Source organism: Mustela lutreola, chromosome 16 (assembly GCF_030435805.1).
Source record: "Mustela lutreola isolate mMusLut2 chromosome 16, mMusLut2.pri, whole genome shotgun sequence".
NCBI lineage: Eukaryota > Metazoa > Chordata > Mammalia > Carnivora > Mustelidae > Mustela > Mustela lutreola.
The window spans coordinates 38,325,289-38,348,180 of NC_081305.1; the positions used below are offsets into that span (position 1 = coordinate 38,325,289).

Consider the following 22,892-nt stretch of genomic DNA (forward strand, 5'->3'; position numbering starts at 1 on the left):
ATGTTCTTTCTTGATGTCAGACTTCGTCTTTGCCATGATGAAATGCCTCAGCCATTTGTGGAGTCTCAGACACAGGAAAGGATCCTCTTTTCCTTTTCTGTGGAAGAGGGGTTTCTTATTCTTTTAATGCAAGTTAAATCATGTTTGGAGTGTAAGATTTACAATAACTAGATCAGTTACATTTTTGCTTTCAGGTTTTTCTTTAAATAAAATTAGTTTTTTTAGAGAGATTCTAGGTTCACAGAAAAATGGGGCAGAAAGTAAAGATATTTCCCATATACCCCCCTGTCCCCCCCCATACGGACAGCCTCCCCCACTTTGGAATGCCTGCAGCACAGAGTGTATTTGGTACAACTGATGAACTCACACGGACATGTCACTATCACCTGAAGTCCATCGCCACATTAAGGTTCACTCTTGGTGCCGCCTATGGTTTTGGACAAACGCGTGATGACACATAACCACCATTGTAGAGTCTGTATATCGTGTACATTATAAACTATGGTATGATAATTTAAAATGCTTCTCTGCTCTATTTCATTATGTTTTTAAATATTAACTTCTCATCAAACAAAAAATGCCAGTTACAAAAACAAACAAACAAACAAACAAACAATCAAACAAAAAAACCCCACCATCCTTTTATTCAGTTGGAGAGAAACTGGGTAATTCCCCCCATTCCCATGCCCAAGAGGATGATTCTGTCTGTAGGGGGGTATTTGGACTGGTGGATTTCTTCCAAATAAGGGATCACATGCCCCGTGTTCCAGGGTCTGTAAAATAAGCAGTTGGAAAGGAAATGTCCAATTTGACTTACATTTTCTGGATCAATTTGAAGTTCTAGAAATTTGTGGTTTACTTTTTTTTTTTTTTTTTGGCAGTTTCTTCAGATTGGTCTCCCCCATCCATTTTTTGTTTACACACTCAGTGTAGATTGCCAATAGTCCCAGAGCAGCACTTTCCAGGAGGAGAATCTGCAAGTGGTTCTAGGGGAGAGGGGAGCTTTTCTAGGGGAGACAGGAGTCCTGTCTCCTTTTTGTGATGTGTGAGCAGTCTTTCCAGGGCTTCCTGACCCTCCTGTCCCATAAAGACCTTGACCTTGCTGCACACCTGCTTCTCCCTCCCCCACTTCTTGCCAGAGCCCAGAGTCCCTGGTTGGCTTTCTCAGGGCCCTAAGGTCGAAAACCTGTTGGAACATGTGGCTTGAGGGCTTGGATTACAGAGACTGAAAGGACACCATGGTTTGTGACTCAGGGGTAAAAGAGAAGGTCCCTGTCCCCGAGTTTGCCTCCTAAATCTCAAGGCTCACAAACACATCATGCACACAGTGTCCAAATCCACACTTTGCACCATAAATGGAGCGTTTCGCTGCAAAGAAGCCTCGCTGGCTTGGGGCTCTCCAGCTAGCCTCTTCTCTTGTCTATTTTTCCAAACAAAACAACACATGGTAAAACTGCATAGGACTAAACACACACACACACACACACGCACACGTATAAACCTGGTGAAATGTGAACAAAGCTCATGGATTCTGTCAATGTTAGTTGCTGCTAGATAATGTACTGTGGTTATATACAGTGTTACCATTGACAGGTGAAGAGTATCCCTCAACATTGGATAAGCGCCTGTGAATTTACAACTGTCTCAAAACAAAAAGTTTAAAAGAAAAAGCCACTTTTGGTTCTTTGTTTTATGTTGTCATTTCCATCCTGCCCTTGAGCGTTTGGGTTCCGTGTATTCTTCACAGATCTGTCTCATTTATTTAAATGGTAATTTGGCTTCAATGTGAGGAGCCGAACTCAACAGTGAGACCTCTTGGTGATTATCAGGTATGAGCATGTGGAGAAGGGGATCTGGGAAGACCCTCGTTCTTACAAGAGGGTAACCTGTGCTTTGAAATACGTGGATGCGAGAGAGAAGAATCCTCCAGTGGAGAGAGGAGAGTATTGGCTCTCCACATGGAGTTAAGAGCTTACGAAAGAGACCAGGTCTAGGATATTAGAAAGCACAACACAGAAAACAGCGCGTGATTTCCACATTTCATTTCTTCCTTCTCTTTCTAACTCTTAAAATTTTGAACTAATTCCAGATTAACAGGAAGTTGCAAAGACAGTACGGGGAGGACCCACGGACCCGTGACCTCGTTTCATTCCCCTTCCTTATATCCTATGTACTGTCAAATGCTGTTGCCCTTTGAACAATGTGGGTGTGAACTGCACAGGTCCATGGATCTGCAGATTCTGGGGGGCTAACTACAGTGCTGCCAATGTATTTTTTTTTTTTATTCTATGGTTTTCTTAACATTTTCTTTTCTCTAGCTCACTTTATTATAAGAAAACAGCATATACTACATATAATATGCAAAATACGTGTTTATCGACTTGTTATGGCTTTCAATCCATAGTAAGTGATCTGTAGTTAAGTTTTCAGTGAATCAGAGATTATCTACAGTTTTTCAGCTGCATGAGGAGTGGGGTCGCGCCTTTAACCCCCGCCTTGTTCGGGGGTCAAGTGTCATAGCAAAACCAGGAAATTGACGTTGCTATGGCGTGCGCATAGTTCCGTGTTATCTGATCACATCTGTGGATTCCCTAAGTACCACCGCAGTTGAGATACAGAACTCTTCTCTCCACCACAAAGACGTCCCTCACGCTGCCTATCTTCGCTTTTACTCCCCCCGGCCCCCGGCCCCATTATTCTAGCCCCTGGCGATCACGAATCTATACTCTCATCCCTATGACTTCGTCAATTTGAAAATGTGAGATAAATGGAATCATGCGTTCTATGACCTTCTGGCCTTGGCTTTTTCACTCAGCATACCGCCCTTGAGATCCATCCACGTGACCGCATGTCCCCACATGCTGTGTCACCCTCCTGGCCCCCTGCGTGGATGGACCACAGTTTGCTTGACGTTCACCTCTCGTGAAGCACTGGGGCTCTTGCCAGCTTTCAGCCATCACAGATCACAGGGAAGTGTACAAGTTTTTGCGTGAAACTAGGTTTTTGCTTCTGTAAGATAAATGCTCAGAAGTGCGGTTACTGGGTCGTATGGTGTCTGTTTTGCTTTGTAAGAAAGTACCAAGGTTTGTAAGAAGCTACCAAGCTTCAAGAGTGTCTGTATCCATATTCCATCAGGCTCAGCAATGTAGGAGAGGACCGATTTCTTTGGATCCTGGTCAGCACTGGGTATTCTCACTATTTCTGATTTTTAATTGGCCTGGTAGGTGGATCATGGTGGACCACTGTGGTTTTAATTTGTTTTTCCCCAATTGCTAGTGAGTATCTCTTTCAGTTTTTTGAACATCTTTCCATGTATTTATGTGAACATCCTTTATATCATTTTGGTGAAATATTTGATCATGTCTTTGGCCCATTTTTAAAATGATGTTTTTGTCTTTTTACTGTTAGGTTTGAGAGTTCTTTGCATATATTAGATTTAGTCCTATGTCAGGCACGTTGTTTGCAAATATTTTCTCCTGGTCTGTGGCTTGTCTTTTCATCTTCCGAAAGGGTCTTCTGCAAAGCAAAATTTTTTATTTTGATGAGATCCAGTTCATTAATTTTACCTTCTATGGGTGGTGCTTTGGGTGCTTATCTGAGAGCTATTTGCTGGCGTCATGATGACTTTTTTCCTGTGTTATCTTCGAAAAGTTTTATAGTCTTATGTTTTACCTTGAAATCTGCGATGCATTTCAAGTTAATTTTTGTGTAAGATGTGCGGTTTAGGTAGAGGCACTTCTTTTCACTCAGCCCCTTTGTCGAGAAAACTATCCTTCCTTCATTAAATTACTTGTACATCTTTGTAAAAAATGCAAAATGTAGGGGCTGCTTGTGGTTTGTGTATACTCTTCCACTGACATTTGCGTCTTGATCTTTGAGAGTAAGAAAAAGGGACTAGGGTCCAGGCTGGGGGCAATAATGGGCGTGGCCCCAGGAGTGGGCGTGGCCTGGGGTGGGCAAGGCCCCAGGAGTGGGCGTGGCGCCCTCTCTAGGGTTTGTTCCGCAAAAGAGCACCAGTAAGGGATTTCCCAGCCAGTTTCTCCCCTGCGCACCCCAGACACTGCTGTTTTTGCCCTCCCTTCCCTTCCTTTTCTTGCTTACGCATGTTCTCAGATTAAAGTGGGATTTTCTAAAACAGATTTTTCTATCATGGGGTAAAAACCGTAAGTAAACAGAATTATCATAACAATTTAAATAGTAATAAAATATGTTTTTCTGTTTCTATTCAAAGAAGGGAAAGGTAACTAGAGGAGATGAAAGGAAGATCTGGATTTGTGGGTGGTAGGTGTGTGGGGTTTTTTCTTTTCTTCTTCAATAATAGGTACAGAGTTTTCGGAAGGGACTTCAAGGCAAAAGGAAAAAAATAGCATATACTGTTATGGGGTTATTTTTATCTTTCATTTTTATGACAACTTATTTGTACTTAAGAGAATCTTTCCAAAGAGTTAGAAGCATCATTAAATAAAGACTGTGAAATGTGCAATATGGCTTATTTATTTAAATGTTAATTGGTCCAACGAACACTTCTAATTAGCTCTATATTTGCTTAGCAAAAAGTTTTACAAATTCCAATTGTGAAAAGCAGCTATTTTGAGCTGGTAAGCATGTTGCAGCCTCAGCTATGATTTTTCTATAGTTCTCAGCCCTTGAAGGCACAATTTAATTTTTCATGTATGCATACTAGCAACGGTAAACACTTGCGAGTGTAAAGAACCTTCTTTAATTAGCCGCACAACAATTAAAGGATTCACAAACTAAATTGAACCCTGTCTCGGTGCTTACTAGCTGAATTCCACCACCTGTCACAACAGCGCTTTGTTCAATCTGTTATGCAAAATCATTATAGCAATATAGCGAAGGGGGAAAAAAAGAGAAAACAGCAATTATTTCTTACTTTTCTCTTGAATGGGTTATTTTGGGTTATACTGATGTCAGGTTCATTGAAGCTAACCTTTTGAAATCTGTAACAGCATAATACTTCTAAGGCAGTCTCACGATGGGTAGAAGAGTATTTCGTTTTACCCTTTCGGGAGGAAGCCGTGCTCATCCTTAAAGTGTGTGAGGTCTCTGATCATTTGGAACAACCTGTTCTCACTGTCCCAGGCATCTCTTATTCCCCCTTCTCACATGGAACCCTTGGCAGGCTCCTGTGTTACAAGAAAACACACAAACCATCAGGGATGTTCAAGATGCAGTTCTCAAACTGCCTTTCCTCAAAGCATACCAGGTCTTATTATCTCACTGGTTCTCCTCACTATTAAAAAATATGTGCGCTGCATGTGTGTGTGTGTGCGCGCACATGCGTGTGCTTTTTAATTTTTGAACGTTAAAAGAATCCCTTTTAAAAAAAAAGGTTTAACAATTTGATTTAAACTGACCTGCCCTCCTGCAGATTGGGTTGGAGGGGAGGGCTCACCCCTTTGCTGTTTGCACAGACAAAGGCTTTATTGTAAGGCCCAAACCCCAGGCCTGACACGGCAGACTTCTCCTCGTAGTCGAGGAATAAATGTTTACATTCGGTGTTGCCATCCTCCGGCCTCTGGCAAGAATGCCGACAGCTCCGCGCGCGTTCACGGGCAGAAAGGAGGGGGAGGGGTCCTTGGCGGGCGGGAGCCCACCTCCACTGTCAAGCTGCACTATGAGAGGCTCGTTGGCCGTTGCTTAAAACGGCATCAAGAACGTATTGTTAGTCCCAGCCTCTGAAGCATATGTGATCTGGGCATTTCAGACGTTGGAGTGATTATAGACAAACAGCCGGGCTCATTCAGGGGGCCCGCGTTTTCCGGCATCACTATATTTTTTAGAAGTCTCCTCTTGACGTCATTTTATGAAAATGTGCGGCGAAGACAAGGGAGCCCTTTGAAAACCCAGACTCTTTCCCAAAAAATGCCTCAAGAAGGAAAGTGAGAGCCAAAGGTCAAAGGCTGAGCAAGAATGTGTTTCTCTATTCTTCCTGTTTCTCAAGCAGAGAGGAAACGCTTAAGGTTACGACATTTGGGTCAGCGAGACCCTCTTCAGCCAGGTCCGGGAGGGAGGCGTGCTTCCCTCGGCTTGCGGCTGAGGACTCGGCTCTTGGGCTGGTCCCAGGTCGGCACGTGGAACTTCAAGGGAGTGGTCGTCCATTCCCTTGAAGTCTGGGAAATGCCTGCCTGATTGGAAGTTGCAGCCCTGGAGGGGAGACTCCTGGCTCTCTCCCCCAGCCCGGGCTGCTGCTGAGCTGGCGGCCCTTCTCCTGGTTGTGGGTCCAGCTGCTCTCTGATTGTGCCTGGCTCTTGCTGCTCTCCTGCCTGCAAGGGGTGGCGCCAGGCCTGTGATGGGAGCCTGCTGGCGCCTCCGGGGACAGGATGGTCACCTAGTAGGCTCTCAGCGAACATCTGCTGCTCAGCGTACATGGAATCTCCACTTGGCTGCAGAATTCATGGGAATTTAAGGGTGAATTCAGGCAACTGAATCCTTTTAGCTTTTCCTTCCACTGTCCCAGGGTTCGACTGTCCTTCCTTCTTCCTTCCTTCTTCCTTCCCTTTCTTTCTCTCTGTCTCTCTTCTTCATCTCAAATCTCCTTACCACAATGTACTGTTTATTCTTACCCGTGTTCCTCGCTGCCAGTCCTGCAAAGACAAATGGCGCAGAGAATGAATGGCCTTTGGGTCAGCGCTGCCTTGCTTACGCAGCTTACCATGCACACAAACCTGGGTCTGGGCCCTCAAGAAGCCACCCTGCCCTCCAGGGACCCCCAGTCTGTTCAGGGCAGCCCAGTCTCCCCGAGGAAACCTGCAGACAAGCTTCTTGTGGTGGGCTGGCAGAAGCCACCGGCTTCCTCTGTTCCAGCATCCCAGGAATTTCAGCTGTGTTCACTGAAGGCGACCGGAGGGAGTGTGGGCTTAGCGGGTAGATGCACGCACAGCACACGGAGAAAGTTCCAGCAATTCTATTTATCAGTGGCTGACTTTGGGCGAGTGATTTAAACTCTCCATACCTATTTCCTCAGTTACGGGCTCAGTGATAGTAAAGCTGTTTTTATGGAATTGCTGTGGGAACCAGGTGAAGACACTCAGCACAGGAGGAAGTGCACGTGGAGGGTTGCTGGTCGCCCTTGCTACTGTCCCTCTTACTGTCATCCTCAGCACCACTCCCCAAAGTTAAAGGTTTTCTAGCATGTGGACTCTGAAGGGTGAGGCACTGAAAGCAACTACAGGAATCCCTGTCCCAGCTCCTGACCTCAGGCTGCACAGGCTCATGAGCTCAAAGGCCGGTGCCTTCCAGAAAGATTCTCAAAGGACATGGAACCACTGAAACGGCTCCTGTGTCTTTGTCCTCTGGATACAGTCGTCTCGTCTGGGAGTCAGATGTTCGGAACCAGCCTCCTCAGAAGGTGCGTCCCACGTGTTCCTGCCTGGGCTTCCTGCCTGTTGGAAATCGGAGAATTCGAGGATACCCTCCATCCAAGAGGCAGCACTTCCAGCAGATTCCTGGAGAATCTCCATCCGAGTCAGGAGTTACTGCACATTGGCTGCAGGAGAAATGTGTGCGATGTGCCGGGCACACAAGAGGGCTACAAACACATTTAGCAGAGGGATTTTAACTTCATGGGGGTGTCTAGGAAAGGCTGATCAAATGTGGTGAATGCTGGGAGAGAAGCAGCCCAAGGAGGGAGAGGGGAGGCAGGAGAGTTTCACCTAGTTTTGGGATCCAGAAATGTCCAGGCAGCAGGTACCAGGGGCACTAGTCATCCCTGGGCTGCTGGGACCGGGATGGCCTCTGGCATGGGGTTTCCTCTGAAATCCACACCCCTTTGCTCTGGGCCAGGAGACGTCAGAGCGATGGAGGAAGGCTCTGCTCTTTGGGGAAAGATCATTTGCAGGGCTATAAAAACCTGAGATAGGAAATGCATATTTTTAGCTCTGATCATTGAGGAAGCTTGGATGATCTGGCAGAGGTTGGAGTCCATTTCATAGCTGTTCCCACCCTGAGAAACCAGACGGCCAGTTTTTCTTTAAAGGACTGAACGATGTACCTGGCCCAGTGCACCCTAAGGATTGACACAATGACCCTTGGTAAATGTCCTTGACGTGATCCCATGACCCCATGACTGCCTCCAGCGAATTTGGGTTCTGTCATGTATGTGCTCATTTAAAACAGGGACCTCATCTTGCTGTTTCCCCATAAATCACTACCATGAGAAAGTTCCTCATGATGATAAACTTTGAAAAAGCATGTACCTCCCGAACCATCGAGAGAGATCTGCAAGCCAAGGGGAGGTCAATGAAGAAGAATGAGGGTCTTTGACAAGCCCTATGGCTCCATCACGTCAGACCTACCTCGCCTGTAAGAGAAAGGATCTGGTGTTGGCCCAAGCTGTGGCTTCTCTTGCGACTGTCCCTTTGCTTGCTAGCCTAGCTTGCAGCAGGTGTCTGGATAGGAGAGAGCCAGCTGACATCTCCATCCGCTCCTTCCTGTTTTAACCTGTCCCATGTGACCAGCAGATGGATTCTAGGGGACCCTGGATGCCAAAGAACCTACAAGAGAGTGTTTTCTTTCTTCTCACTTCTATATACTTACATTTGACTAATTCGTCTGTTATTACAGACAGGCTTATTTTGAAAACTCAGAAAACAGAGAGGAGCAGCTAGAAGGAAAGAGACGTCCCTTAGTGATCACCAACGTTGGGTCTTTGCTGTGTATCCTTCCAGACGATTTTACGCGTTTGTTTTCCTTTGTTGTTGTTGTTGTATATAAAGTGGGATTGTACTTCACATGCCATTTTATAATCAAGGGCTTAATTTAATGTATTCTTCTGTATCCTTTTTGATGAGTGCAAAACAATTGTAGAACTCTACTATGATTTTTTTATTCAGTTGAGTCCTGGGGGTGGCTATTTAGCTATGTGTGTGTGTGTGTGTGTGTGTGTGTGTGTGTGTGTGTTCGTTCCTCTCTCTCTCTTCTGATGTGGGGACGAGACTCGTTGTCTTTGGCTCATAGAAGGTGACCAGAGTTCTCTTTCTGGGAAGGAAAGTGACTGTCTTGGAATCAGTGACATTGTTTCCTCAGACCTAGTAGGCACCAGGAATGTCTGCCTTGGTTAAACTCCTCACCACCCCCAAAGACGTCTCAGGGACATGCATGGGTCGGAGGTGGGGACAGGACAAAGGTGGACTGTGTCCCTTCACTTGTGCGTGGGCCCTTGTCAGTAAGCACGTGAACCTGTGTGCACAGACGTCTAGGGGAAGTTCCACGGTTCTTCATCCAGATTTCCAGTGACTGAATCCAGGCCATCCAGACATCCAGAAGAGGGTGAAAATCCAGTATAATTGGCCTCTTCCGGCACTGCCCCAGCTTTTTGGGGGGGGGGGTCCCCTATGGGCGTCACACATCCTTCTGTGCCATTTTCGACGACTGCATGGGATCCCGTTGAGAGTGCGCCCATGCGGCCGTCCTCCCTGTTTTCTGCTCCCTCCCGCCTTCATCCCATCACACCTTCCTCCTTTTCATTCATCCCTTCAGTGCTTCCTCCGTAAGCCTTTCCTAGGCTGTGGCCCCTTTTCCTGGAACTACAAAGTCAACCGTTCTAAGGCCATCAGAATCTTCTTGACCTCTGATGTGATCTGGGAACTGCTCACCCCTCTACTGATTTCAGCAGCTGACAGGGGTGCTGGGGGAGGCCGTGGAAGGAAAAGGAGGAAGGTCATCAGGTGGTCTCACTCCTGAGTTGCAGTCTGCTTTTTTTTTTTTCTGTTATTCGTTACTTATCGGTCCATCCATCTGTCAGTCTGTCCATCCATCCATCCATCCATCCATCTGTAATACTCTGTGTATCCATACTCTGTCTGTGTATCCATCCCTGTCATCTAGAATGATGTCTGCAGAGTGTAGTTGTTCATTAAATACTCATTGAATGGATGCATGAGTGAATGCATGAATAAAAAAAAACAAGAGGTCTTGAGTTTGGAGAGTTTACTTCCTATCAACAGCCCACAGGGCAGGACTCCCCGGGAGATATCCCCTGCTGGCATTCTTCGTAGACCTTATTCTGCTAAAATGGCGTCTCGGGACCTCCTCATCACTCAGAGCTCTCTTTCCTAATGGGGTTAACATCTGGCCTCACTTTCTCCATTGGGATCCCTGTCTCCCCATCCCATTTACCCCAGCCCATGGCCGCAGGCAAGGAAGAGGGCCATCTAGTTACACTTCTGTTAATGACACCTGGATGGACATCATTTTAGCAAAATCTTTGTACACATTCTTAATTATTTCTTTTGGTTTAGTTGCTAGATGTGGCATTGCGGGTTAAAGGAAGGTGCACATTCACGAGTTTGTTGCCAAGTTGCCCCATCCTTTGGGCTTATCATGTCCCATTATTACCTCCCCAACACACACAAGTGATAACCGTGCCCCTTTCCTTATATTCTACCAATACTGAGTATTATCTAGCAAAGTGATATCAATTTGATATGGAAAGTGTCTCATTTTGCTTTTCATTTCTTGAGCTTAACAGAGATGTATATCTGTATTTTATATGGTTCTCAATCTCTATCTTTTCTCTCTCTATCTCTCTATATATCTTGAATGGAATGTCTATAGTTCTTCTTTGGTGAGTTGCTAGTTTATGCCCTCTGTGCGGTGTCTTTTTGAGTATTTGAATTTTTCTTTTGAATTGTAGGGTCTCTTCATACATCAAAGATATTAACTCTTTGTCTTATACATATCTTGTAATTGTTTCTTCTAAGTTTTTCACTTGCCTTTTAATTTTGTACATGGCGTTTTTTAATGAGATAAAGGGATTTATGTGATCAAATCTTTTAATCTATTCCTTTGCTGTCTTTGGTGTCATGTTTTGAAAATAATTTCTTACCCCATTATTGTATTAATATACTCCTAAATTCACCTTCTTATGTATTTATGGTCTATTTTTAAGTATAAATATTTAATCCATCAAGCCTGTATTTTGATATATATTATCAGGGCAAATTTTTGTATACATACATTACACACATATATACATATTCATAATTTGCTATTATGAAAGAGATTTTAATTAGCAATAATCGTGCCTCGGATAAACCTCATTGGCTACAACACTGCCCCTGCGCAAAGCTTGTGAAAGAGATTTTAAAGTTGTACTTTCCAGCTGATACACATAATACATAGGAGAACTATTTTTTATATAAATAAAACAAGTTTTGAAAGTCACATCAGAGAAATAGAGAATGAAGAGTGAAGGTTGTATTTATCCTCCCACCGCCATCCAAATTCTAGTGCCTTCCGAAGAGGTAAGGATTTTCAGCACATTGGTGTATCTCTATCTATATATATGTAAATGCATAAGGATATAGGAGTGTGTGTGGTTTTGTTTTGGTTTGTTTTTTGTTTTTGGTTTGTTTTTCACAAATGCAGGGAAATCTTGTATGTGCTGATTTGCTAGTAGCCTTTGTACATTTAAGAATATAGAAAACTATTTAATTCTCTTACACCTCAACAAGATACTGTGACATGAATATAGCATAACTTATTTCAGTATTTCCCAGCTGATGAATGATTGTATCATGCCCACACTTCCTCTAGTTAGAAAAATGTTGTGGTAAATATTCTGGAACATACCTATGTATTTCTAGGATACAGAGACCTATAAGTAGCATTGTTAGGTTGGAGGGTATACACGTTTGAAATTGTCATGGCTATTGCTGAAATGTTTTTTCTCCTCATTGTGTTTATTTGATTTTTAACATTAATTTATTTTTTTTTAATTTTTATTATTGAAGTACGGTTGACATACAATGTTAGATTAGTTTCAGGTGTAAACATAGTGATTTGACAATTCTGTACACTGTTCAGGGCTCACCACAGTAACTGTAACCACCCAAAGAAAAAGAAAGCAGTAATCTGAAAAGATATATGCACTTCCATGTTTATTGCAGTATTTTGTACAATAGCCAAGATAGGGAAGATGGAGGTTTTGTAGTTTTTATTTTTTTTTTAAACGGGGTACTAGTTTACATATCCACAGACAGTATGTGAGAGTGGCCACTCTCTCACACCTTTGCCAGCAGTGTGGAAGTAAAGATATAGTTTTTAGCAATCCAAGACACTGAAAGTATTTTAATTTTATGTACATTTCCCTTAGCATTTTCACAAAGGTATTCTTTTCACTTACATGACTTCCTCCTTAAATGTCCTCTTCATATTTTTTGCACATTTTGCCCTATAATTTGTTTCATGCCTCCATGACGTGAAGGAGGTCTTTATATATTAATGTCCATATTTTTTGTGGCAGAAAAACTTCAAAAACTTTTCTATCTTTTGGCTAATGGTATTGGAATCTTCTAAGGACTATGAAAAAAATCTCCTACCTTTTCATCAATAATCTGGTAGGGTGGTTTTTTTTTGTTGTTGTGGTGGTGGTTTAGATTTATTTATTCATTTGAGAGAGAGAGGGAGGAAGGGAGAGAGAGAGAGAGAGAATAGAGAAAGAGCAGGGGGAAAGGCAGAGGGAGAGAATCTCAAACAGACTCCCTGCTGAGTGTAGCTCAATTCTATGACCTGTGAAATCATGTCCTGAGCAGAAACCAAGAGTCAGAACTCAAATGACTAAGCCACCCAAGTAAGTGCCCCAATGGTCTCTCTTTTTTTTTTTTTAATTTTTAGATTTTATTTGTTTATTTGACATACACAGAGAGAGAAAGAGATCACAAGTAGGCAGAGAGGCAGGCAGAGAGAGAGGGGGAAGCAGGCTCCCCGCTGAGCAGAGAGCCCAATGCGGGGCTTGATCCCAGGACCCTGAGATCATGACCTGAGCCGAAGGCAGAGGCTTAACCCACTGAGCCACCCAGGCAACCCCCGCAATGGCCTTTTAATATTAAAACATTTTTGTGTGAAAAAATTTGAGCGAAGTATTTTTCTAAATGATGACCTATTGTCCCAATATGTTTACTGGCCCGTCTCTTATTTCACCGTGTATTTGAATCATCTCTATTGAAACCATGTGTCTCTTTGGTGGTTCTCTCTGGCCCTTTGACTTATTTGTCTACTTTTGTGCACTGCCCACTATTTCAGTACTATTATTTGACTATATTTTGATTTGATAGTGTGCATGCTATCTTTTTATTCTCCTTTCGCAAAACTTATTTGACAACTATCACATTTTTTCAGATAAATTTTAGAGTTCCCTTGCTAAATTTGAGATCACTGGCAAGTTGACTTGGATTTATAGATTAATTTACAGAATCATCTGTCCATCTATGAACACGGTATGCCTCTTCATTTTTTTCAGGTTTTATTTTATGCCCTTCTATAAAGTTTTTGTCTTTTATTTCATATTTATATTCATTATTCATAACATTTCTTATTATATTTACTTCTGGGTATTTAAAATTTCCTCTGATAATTTATAATTTTTTTTAGTGTATAAGAAAATCATTTTCAGTATATTGATTTTTAATCTCTGACTGCACATTTATTAGTACCAACAGTTTTGCGTTTTATACTTGGAATTTTTTATGTATAGTCAGTTCTGGCTGCTCTTCATGGAAGTTTTGTCTGTTCCTTGCCAATAATTATATCTCATGTTTTCTTTTTCTTTTTTTAAAAATCACATTGTTTGCTTTGGCTAAACCTTCCAGGACAGAGTTCTCGTTGCTAGCTTTGACAGAAATGCTTTTGATATTTTGACATCAAACGTAATGTGTGATGAAGGCCATTTATATTTTTGTAAATTAGGGGAAAAAATGCTGAGTTTTGTCATGTGCTTTTGGGATACTGTTGATTTAATATGGTTATTCTCTTGGAAGATACTACTCTAGTGAATTTTCAGATTTCCTGTTGTTGAATGATTCTTGAATTATTGGAGTAAACTCTAGTTGTTCTTTCATGAATGGTTAATATACTGCAAGGGTCATTTTACTAATAGCTTATTTCAGATGTTTACATTGATGTTAATAAATAATATGTCCTATAGCTTCTGTAGGTAGTAGCTCTAGTAGTAGTAGTAGTAGTAATTATTACTAGTAGTAGTATTACTATTAGGAGTAGTAGTAATAGTAATAGTGATATCTATTGCTCCTCCCAACTCCCCCAGGTCCCCCCTCCTCTTCTTTTTCCTCCTGCTCTTTCTTTTCCTCTCCCTCCTTCTTCCGTCCCCTCCTTGCCCATCTCCGACCACCCCCCCTTCCTCCATGTCACTGAGTGCCCGAGTAAGCCGGAGGTCTGCTCCTCCTGCTTCTCTTCCTCCTCCTCTCCCTCTGTTTTCCACTGTGCTGTTCCTACTACCACTATCCCAGTCCCAGAGAATCTGAGGGGTTTTCTGTGCTCTGGGACCGTTTATAAACACAGAGATAATCTATTCCTTTGAAGGTCTGATAAACTATGAGCATAAAACTGACTGGGACTTTTTTTTTTAATGTAACTGTTTATTATCTTTTACATTTCTGCTACAGTTACTATTTTATTTAACTTTTCATTGAGTCATATCTGATCCTTTTTTCTAGATAGTTATTCATTTTGATATAGATTTTTAAGTTAATAGTATGAAGTCATTCCATGTTCCATTCTGATTTTCAAGTCTCCTTTGGACCTGAAATTGTTTCCCCTTCTTCAATCCTAATATTGTTTGCATTTTCTCTATTCTTATCCATATTGCCTAATTTCTTTATTTATTCTTTTTTGGTCTTTTCAAAGAGCCAGCTTCTCTGTGTCCTTTTTTTTTTCCCCCTCAGAAGTTTAGAGGAGGAGGGTGTTCTATGTAATTAGTTTCTGCTGTTAATTATTTAATTTCTTTAGTTTTATTTATTTTAGAAAGGGAGAGAGAGCAGGAGTGAGGGGGAGGGGCAGAGGGAAAGGGAGACAGAGAATCTTGAGCAGACTCCACATTGAGCTCAGAGACTGACAAAGAGCTCAATCCTAGGATCCTGAGATCATGACCTGACCCGAAATCAAGAGTCAGACACTTAACTGACTGAACCACCCAGGTGCCCTTCCGCTATTATTTTTATTAATCCCTTCCTTCTCCTTTCTTTAGGTTTATTTTTATGTCTCTCCCCAGCTTCCTGAATTGGAGGCTTTGTTCATTTGTTTTCAGGTCTATTCACTTTCTAATCTTTGCATTTTGGGTTATAAAGTTTCTTTGGATTACTATTTTGGCCCTTTCCTGGAAAGTATGTCTTCTATCACTTTAATTTTAATTTGAACATGTGTGTAATATGACTTCTGTGTTTTGGAATTTATTTTTGTACGTGTGGCCTACAACAGGTGACATTTCTGAAATGTTGCATGGGTTTGTGGGAAGATTTTGAATTTTTGTGAAATATGGAGTTCTGTCACTGTATTCCTACTCTAAAATTTATTTTCAGAATCTCCTTTTCCTGTGATTATTTGAGGTAAGATGTAATAGTTTCCTGATGGATTTTTCAATTTTGCATTTTACATTATCTTGGGTTTTGCATTATTTTTTATATTTTATTTATTTATTTTTAAAGATTTTATTTATTTATTTGATAGAGATCACAAGTAGGCAGAGAGGCAGGCAGGGAGAGAGAAGAGAAAGCAGGCCCCCCACTGAGCAAGGAGCCCAATGCGGGGCTCGATCCCAGGACCCTGGGATCATGACCCGAGCTGAAGGCAGAGGCTTTAACCCACTGAGCCACCCAGGTGCCCGGGTTTTGCATTATTATATATCTTAAGCTTTGTTATGACATTCACTGAAACTCGTGACTATGCTGATTTCTTGTGTGTGTGTTTTTTTTAGTAGATTGCAGCCTTTTTATGGATATAAAAATGCCTCTTACTTATTTAATATTTTTGCCTTAGATTATATTTTTTCTGATGCTCATACCGTAATACCTACTTTTGTTTTGCTAACATTGTCTTTTCTATCTCTGTATCTTCAGCCTTCATGTGTAAACTGACTCTCACAAAAACAGTATAAAACCGGGGGATTGTGTACATATCTTTAGCCTAATCAAACATCTGATATTCTCTCTCTTTTAGATGTGATTTTAAGCCATTAATGTTTATTAAGTTTACTGACATGTTTGGTTTTATTCCTGCTATTTTATGTTGTCTCATTATCATGTTATATCGTTTTTTTTTCTCTCTTTTATTGTATGAATTAAGTTTTCTCTTTTTTTTAATTTAGAAATTATATACCTGGGATCTAATCATATGGTGGTAGCCTTTAATTTCTAACATATACATTTAAATTTGTGTGTGTGCACATATGCATGCTTGTGTGTGTGTGTGTGTATGAATGCACATAGACACTCAGAATCCATTTCCTCCCTTCAACAAAACAAGAATCTGAACATGTTTCACTTTTTATCTTATCTGTCATCTCACCCCAGTCCACCTCCTTTCCTCTTCCTTTTATGTTAAAATGATCCGTGATTTTAATTCCAGACTTTTTCTTAACATTATGCACTATGCATTATTTAGATTTAAATATAAATTTTAACTGACGTTTTGTTCACCCCTATTTTAAAATCTTGTTTCCTCTCTTATATTAAATCTTTCAGGGAGAGAGTCTGACGCCTTTCATGTCTGAAAATACATGGTTTTTAAGAAGTCTTGCACTTTGCCTGGGTGACTCAGTTGGTTAAACATCTGACTTTTGATTTTGGCTCAGGTCACGATCTCAGGGTCATAAGATAACGCTCCCACAGGGGCTCTCTGAGCTCAGTAGGGAGTCTCCTGGAGATTCTCTCCCTCTGCCCTTCCCCCACTTCCACACTTCCCCACTCTCTCCCACTTGTACTCTCTCCAATAAATAAATCATAAATAAATAAATAAATAAATAAATAAAACCTTGCACTTGATGCTATGTATAGGAGTCTAGGTTCAAAATAACTTCTCTCAGCCCTGTGACAATATATTCCTTAATTGTTTTGAAACATCCAATGTTGATGAGAAGTCCTACAACAAATCCATTCTGACTCCTTTGTGGGTAAGCTATTTCTTTTTTCTTCTCTCTTTTCGTTTCCTTCTTCTTTCTCTTTCTTTTTAACACCCTTCTTCTTCTTCCCTTCCTCCTCCTCCTCCTTCTTCTCTGATTGCTCTATCTCCACGTAGTCATTTCCCTCTTAGGGGGACAATATTCTCTTTATTCTTTCTAACGATACTAGTTAGAATTTTTAATGAAATTGTCCATTTCTAAATTACTTTTTGTTTCTTTTGGTTTCATCTTGGTTCTTCTTTTTTATGTGTGTTATTAACTTCCCTCACGTTTCTAATGAGGGTTTTCGGTCATGAGTGAGGGCAGCTGACTGGTCTTCCTGCTTGCCTCTGTAGTTGTGTTAGGCCATGGGCTTCCGCCATGTTTGTGACTCCTCACTGAGTGGCGCTCTAGGACAGTCAGACTCCAATTTTCAATGTGCGTGATGGGTGAGGCAGGCAGGAGGGTAGGCAGGCTGGACTCACCTGCCCCCCCCCCCCCCGCCCATCTCCACCACAAGGGCAAGAGAACAAGAGAGCAGGCCTTCCCACTGGCAGTGGGAGACTGGAGTCCCTGCCTCTTTACCAAGGCTACCCTTCTATTTTGTTCTCCACTCTCTCAGAAAGTACTTTCAGCTCTTCTCTGCTTCATTTCAGGCCCCCGTTCTCATTCTAGGACACTGTTCAGGTCAGGAGTTTCATGCCCTTACAGGATTGTATTTGGGGCCTGGCTTTGGGGATGAGGTTCTCTTCTGCCACCATGTTTTTATTCTGAGTCGAGTTTCTCTGGATCATCTCATTTCTTCCAAGTTGTTTCTCTGGAGTATATTCGAAGCTGTGTTTTTGCTCTACTCCTGTTTATTTGATCCAGTCTATTTTTCCATCTTCTGGAAATACCTCAAAATTTCTGGCATGCTGGTAGCCCCCTTCTTGTTTTTTAATGCCATTAGGGAATTATCCTGCATGGGGGAAAAAAAAAAAAAAAAGCTTTTGTGTCATTTTCCGGGTGTTGGGTGGCAGAGAAGGAGAGTAGACATGGCCTTGTTTGCTGCCCGGATACAATCAATTCACTGCTGATTTTTTTTTTTTTAAGATTTTTATTTATTTATTTGACAGAGAGAGATCACAAGCAGGCAGAGAGAGAGGAAGGGAAGCAGCCTCCCCGCTGAGCAGAGAGCCTGATGCGGGGCTGGATCCCAGGACCCCGGGATCATGACCTGAGCTGAAGGCAGAGGCTTAACCCACTGAGCGACCCAGGTGCCCCCAATTCACTGCTGATTTTATTTAAACTTTGATGCTCCGGGTTTTAAGAGTCAGTGGGATTTATTCAGGTGATCAAATACATCATAAGAAAGTAATGATAGTATTTTCTTATTTCTCATATTTGTGGTTCTTATTTGATTTTCTTTGGTCATCACATTGGCTAGAACTTCTGTACCAATATTTCGAATTGTAGTGACAGCATCTTGACACCTTTATTTTGTTTTTAATTTTGATGAAAACATCCCTAGTATTTTATCACCAGCCATTTTTAATTAAGCCTTTTATTTTAATAAAAAATAAATATTTTAAAATAAAAAATAGAAATAAAAATAATAATTATTATTTTTTAAAGTTCTTATTTATTTATTTGACAGAGATCACAAGTAGGCAGAGAGACAGGCAGAGAGAGAGGGGGAAGCAGGCTCTCTGCTGAGCAGAGAGCTTGATGCGGGGCTCGATCCCAGGATCCTGGGATCATGACCTGAGCCGAAGGCAGAGGCTTAACCCACTGAGCCACCCAGGCGCCCCCCAAAAAATAAAAATTATTTTAAGTATAGTTAACATCCAGTGTCCTATTTGTTCTAGGTATACAATGTAGTGATTCAACCACCCTATACATGACTCAGAGCTCATCAAGACAATTCCCTTCTCCTGTATCTTCCATCCCTCTCCCCTCTATAGACCTCTCTATAGTTAAGTGTCTGTTTCTTGGTTTGTCTCTGTGTTTTCATTCTGGGTTGTTCTGAAATAGAAATTTTGATGATCTTGTTCTTATATCACTAGGTATTTTTTTAAAAAAATCAGAAATGAACATTCAATTTTGTTAAAGACTTTTGTTTTTTTTTAAACAATCTGTCAAAATGATCTCATGGATTTGGTTCTCTGGCCTAAGGGTGACTAATTGCCATACCTTCACACATCCATGAAGCATTCCTTGTAGCAAGGGCACCATTCCCAGTCTACTCACCATGTAGCACCTTCTCTCCCCCTGGAGACGGCGGCCTTAGCCAGGTGACGCTCCTTCATTATTCTCCCAGAGCTGGGAGTAGAGTGTAGGTGAGAAGAAATTAACTTAATGGCCTTTATTCCATTGAATCTAAACGGTAGGCGCTCAGTAAATGATTGTTGAACTTAAGGGAACTATTTATTTAGTCTTACAGGGTTTGTTGTAAAAATTTAAATATCCCAGGAGAGAAGCTACCTTGGGTTTGTGTCCATTTCCTCATGAGAAAACACCTGGATTTGTGCAGGTCCATGATACTTTGGAACATCTACTGTAGCGTAGGCATGGAGCCAAGGAGATTGGCAAAGACAAGACATGGGTGGCTCCTCTGAAGCTGTCAGGCGGGCTCGGATGGGAATGGCTTTCAGTGACAGTGGACCAACTCGGTAGGTCCTGACTCCTTCATTCAGTCATCCCTAAAGTGCCACTTGCTGGGAATCACATTTTAATGAACATTACTCCATTAAAACATTTCATCATTCTCAAGCTCATTATTTTAGAATCTTATTTATTTCATCCCAATCCAAACTTTTTTGTTACCTAATTAAAAAAATTATTTCCTTCTTTGGGGAGGAGAGGGGCAGAGGGAAAGAATCTGAAGCAGACTCCATGCAGAAGGTGGAGCCCAAGGCAGGGCTTGATCCCACCACCCTGAGATCATGACCTGAGTCGAAATCAAGAGTTAGACACAACTGACTGAGCTACCCGGGTGCCCTGCTAGTTACCCAATTTTAAAAAAAAAAAAAAAGAAGTGTTGAAGATTGATCCCTGCCATGTGGAGGTGGGTTTTCTTTAATTCTAGCTTTCTTTTCAAAGGTAAGTTTTCTTTTCTTTCTTTCTTTCTTTCTTTTTTTTTTTTTTATCTTAGAGAAACAAGGCATGCCCGTGAAATAATTTGGAAAATACACTAATAGTGTTCAGAAGATGTTCCATTCCACCCTCCCTCAGAGATAACAGTTTATTAACATTTTGTTATATTTTCTCACATTGTCTTCTCTAGCTCTAGCTCTCTCTCTTTCTCTCTCTCTCCTTTTTTTTTTTTTTTTTGTTTCAGAATTGGAATTAGACTGTAATTATAGTTTTATGTTTCACTTAAAATTGTATTATGAACATCTTTCCCTCTTCTGAACTATCTTTCAAAAGCCTGGTCAGAATACCGAGCCTCTGTAGAGCATTGATTTACCCGTCCCTTTGTGCGCGCACGGACATTTAGGTCGGTTCTGACTTTTGTTACTGTAAGTAGCGTTTTGTCTTCATCCTGGTAGTGTTGTAGGTTTGTGAGAGGGCTGGAAAACCCACTCATAGGTCATACGTATTTTTGAGACTTTTGATATGCGATGCCAAGCTGATTTCAGGGAAATAGTACCAGTTTATGCCCTTCCAATGCCCAGTGTCAGGATGTCCCTTACCTGTTCCGGCCTCGGATACTGTCCTTAAGCACACGCATGTGTGCATGTGCCTACTTTACAGGCGATAAACATCATTTCTGCTGTTTTAAATCAGATTGCATCCAAGACAGGGTACATAAAGTACACTTGGGCGGTGAACAAGAAGGGAGCTGGTGATGTCAATGATCCAGCAGCGTGGGGACAGGCAGGAGGCAGGCAGGGGCATAGTGGAGAAGCCACGGGTTGGCCTGCGTCCGAGAAGAGGCAGCGAGTTTCCTCCCCTAGTGTGCTCACATCTGGGGAGGCTTCCGCGTGAGATCCCGCTCACCGCAGCTCGCCCCATCCAAGTAGGACTCCCGACGTGTCCCTGCTCCTCGGTGTCCTTGCCAGGCACGGAGAAGCTATCAGCGACCCGGGGAGCTCAGTGAAGAGGAAAGAAAGCGGAGCAGAGTGGGGACAGAGTTCTCCAGCAGGCACTTCTGGGGAGTGGAGCAGAGGCCAGCCGGGGATGCTGGCCCCAAGATGAGTCACGGCCTGGTGCTTGCAGGAGCTGGGCACCAAGTGTGCTGGGCATCTGTGGGGCCCGGCCTGCACATGACACTCCCAGGGATGTCACGGGGAACTGCTTGCGAGTGGCTGAGAACAGAATGTGGCTTAATGCTTTTAACAAGTTAATGTTTGTGCTCATGGGTTCTGTGCACATTTAAGAATTAATTAAATCCTTTAAGGAAGTCATTTATGTTTGAGACGAAAGAAGACACTCAGGGGCCAAAACACCCCCAAGAAGACGGTCCAATCGCCGCTCGAGCGCCTTGGCATGGCCCCGCAAGGCCAACTTTCCTGCACCCCTATCCACGGTGTTCTCCAATATCCTTAACCCGTTCTTCCGTGAGGCTCCCGGGGAGGCATATTAGACTCGAGTTATTTCCAATTTTGTCTAAGGTATCTCTATCCAATGCAGTTTCTTCAAAGTCTGCAGCGTGGGATTCAAAATCTCTGAGCATCATCAAAGTCTTAGGAAAATATATTACCAGAAAGTAGAGCTGCTACTTGTGTGTTAATTACAACAAGCCTGGCTGCTGCACTGATAATCTCCGGCGTCAGAAGCACCAGCTCAGGCAATAGCAGGAAAAACAAAATCTTCCTTAAAAACATCCTAAATTCTCATTTGCACCCTTTGAGGAGAAGGTACAGTTCGTTGTGAAGCTAAATCCCGTCTATTTAGTTGTTCTTACACAGATTTCACCAATATTGGAAAGGTTCCTCTCTTGAAAAAGAAAAACAAGGTGGATTTTCAGGACCCAGGCTCAGACGACTGTGCTGTTTTCTGAGGCTTTATGTTTCGGAGAGAACTCTATGGCTGACCTGTTGGGGACAGGCTCTGGATGTAGGGAGAACTTGACCGTGCTTAATGCAAATGTGCCGGTTATACGTGTTTGGTTTTTGGTGGATTTCACTGTTTTTCCTTCACTTGCAACCTGAATCAGTGTTTTGCCCCAGATGGGAGTCTTCTCTCCTATGAACATCAAGGCGAGCAGAGGCCTCTCATCATTGGCTCCTCAGATACTGAGGTCCTCGGGGAAGGGCAGCCACCCGCCCGGCCTCAAGGGCTAGGAGGGGCGAGGGTACCTGGTCCTCCCTGAAAAACGAAGCAAGCTTCTGACCCAAACAGCATCTTACGGGCTTTGGATGGGGATAAAGGTCAGAGACAGGTAGGCGGAGGACCCAAGAGGCAGAGAAGGGAGGAGTAGGTCTATTTTCAAATCAAGGCTTTCCTTTAATGGGATGAAAAGGTCCATTAATTCCTATTTGTTCAGAACTTGTTAAGGAGATCCTTACCCACTGTGATCTGAAGGTCCTTGCCGTTAAAGGAGGGGCTGTTCTGACCTGGAAGAAGCCGGCTCCTATGGGTGGTGTGAGGACCCCCATGTAAAAATTACCTGGGTCACAGAGTGGAGACAACCATGTGGTGTGCCTCAGCTCTCCAGGAAGAAGCCCCGTTGGTGTGTGTGTGTGTGTGTGTGTGTGTGTGTAGTGCCCTGTGCCTTAGTCAGCCTTCCTCTGTAAGAGAGAGCAGGCCTTAGGCCAGCGCCTGCGGCAGGCAGCAGGATCAGCCAGAATTTAATAACATTGTTCTCATTTTATTTATTTTTATAATTACCTTTAATTTAGAGCAAGTGATACAAATTTCCATTTAGGGTAATGATATAGTTTCCCTTTAAATGCATTAAAGTAAAAAATAGTGAATTAATTAAAAAAATATTAGCAGGGGTACGAAAACATGGCAAAAACCTGAAGGTGGTTTATGACAGAAAGCTCCCTGG

At 42.4% G+C, this 22,892-nt stretch overlaps 1 protein-coding gene and 1 pseudogene across 9 annotated transcripts in view; one reads left to right on the forward strand and one right to left on the reverse strand.

Moving 5' to 3' along the window:
• Positions 1-22,892, forward strand: part of ZNF536 (zinc finger protein 536) — a 424,829-nt gene that overhangs the window by 148,774 nt on the left and 253,163 nt on the right. The window lies entirely within an intron of this gene.
• LOC131819044 (U4 spliceosomal RNA) lies at positions 10,962-11,093 on the reverse strand (annotated as a pseudogene).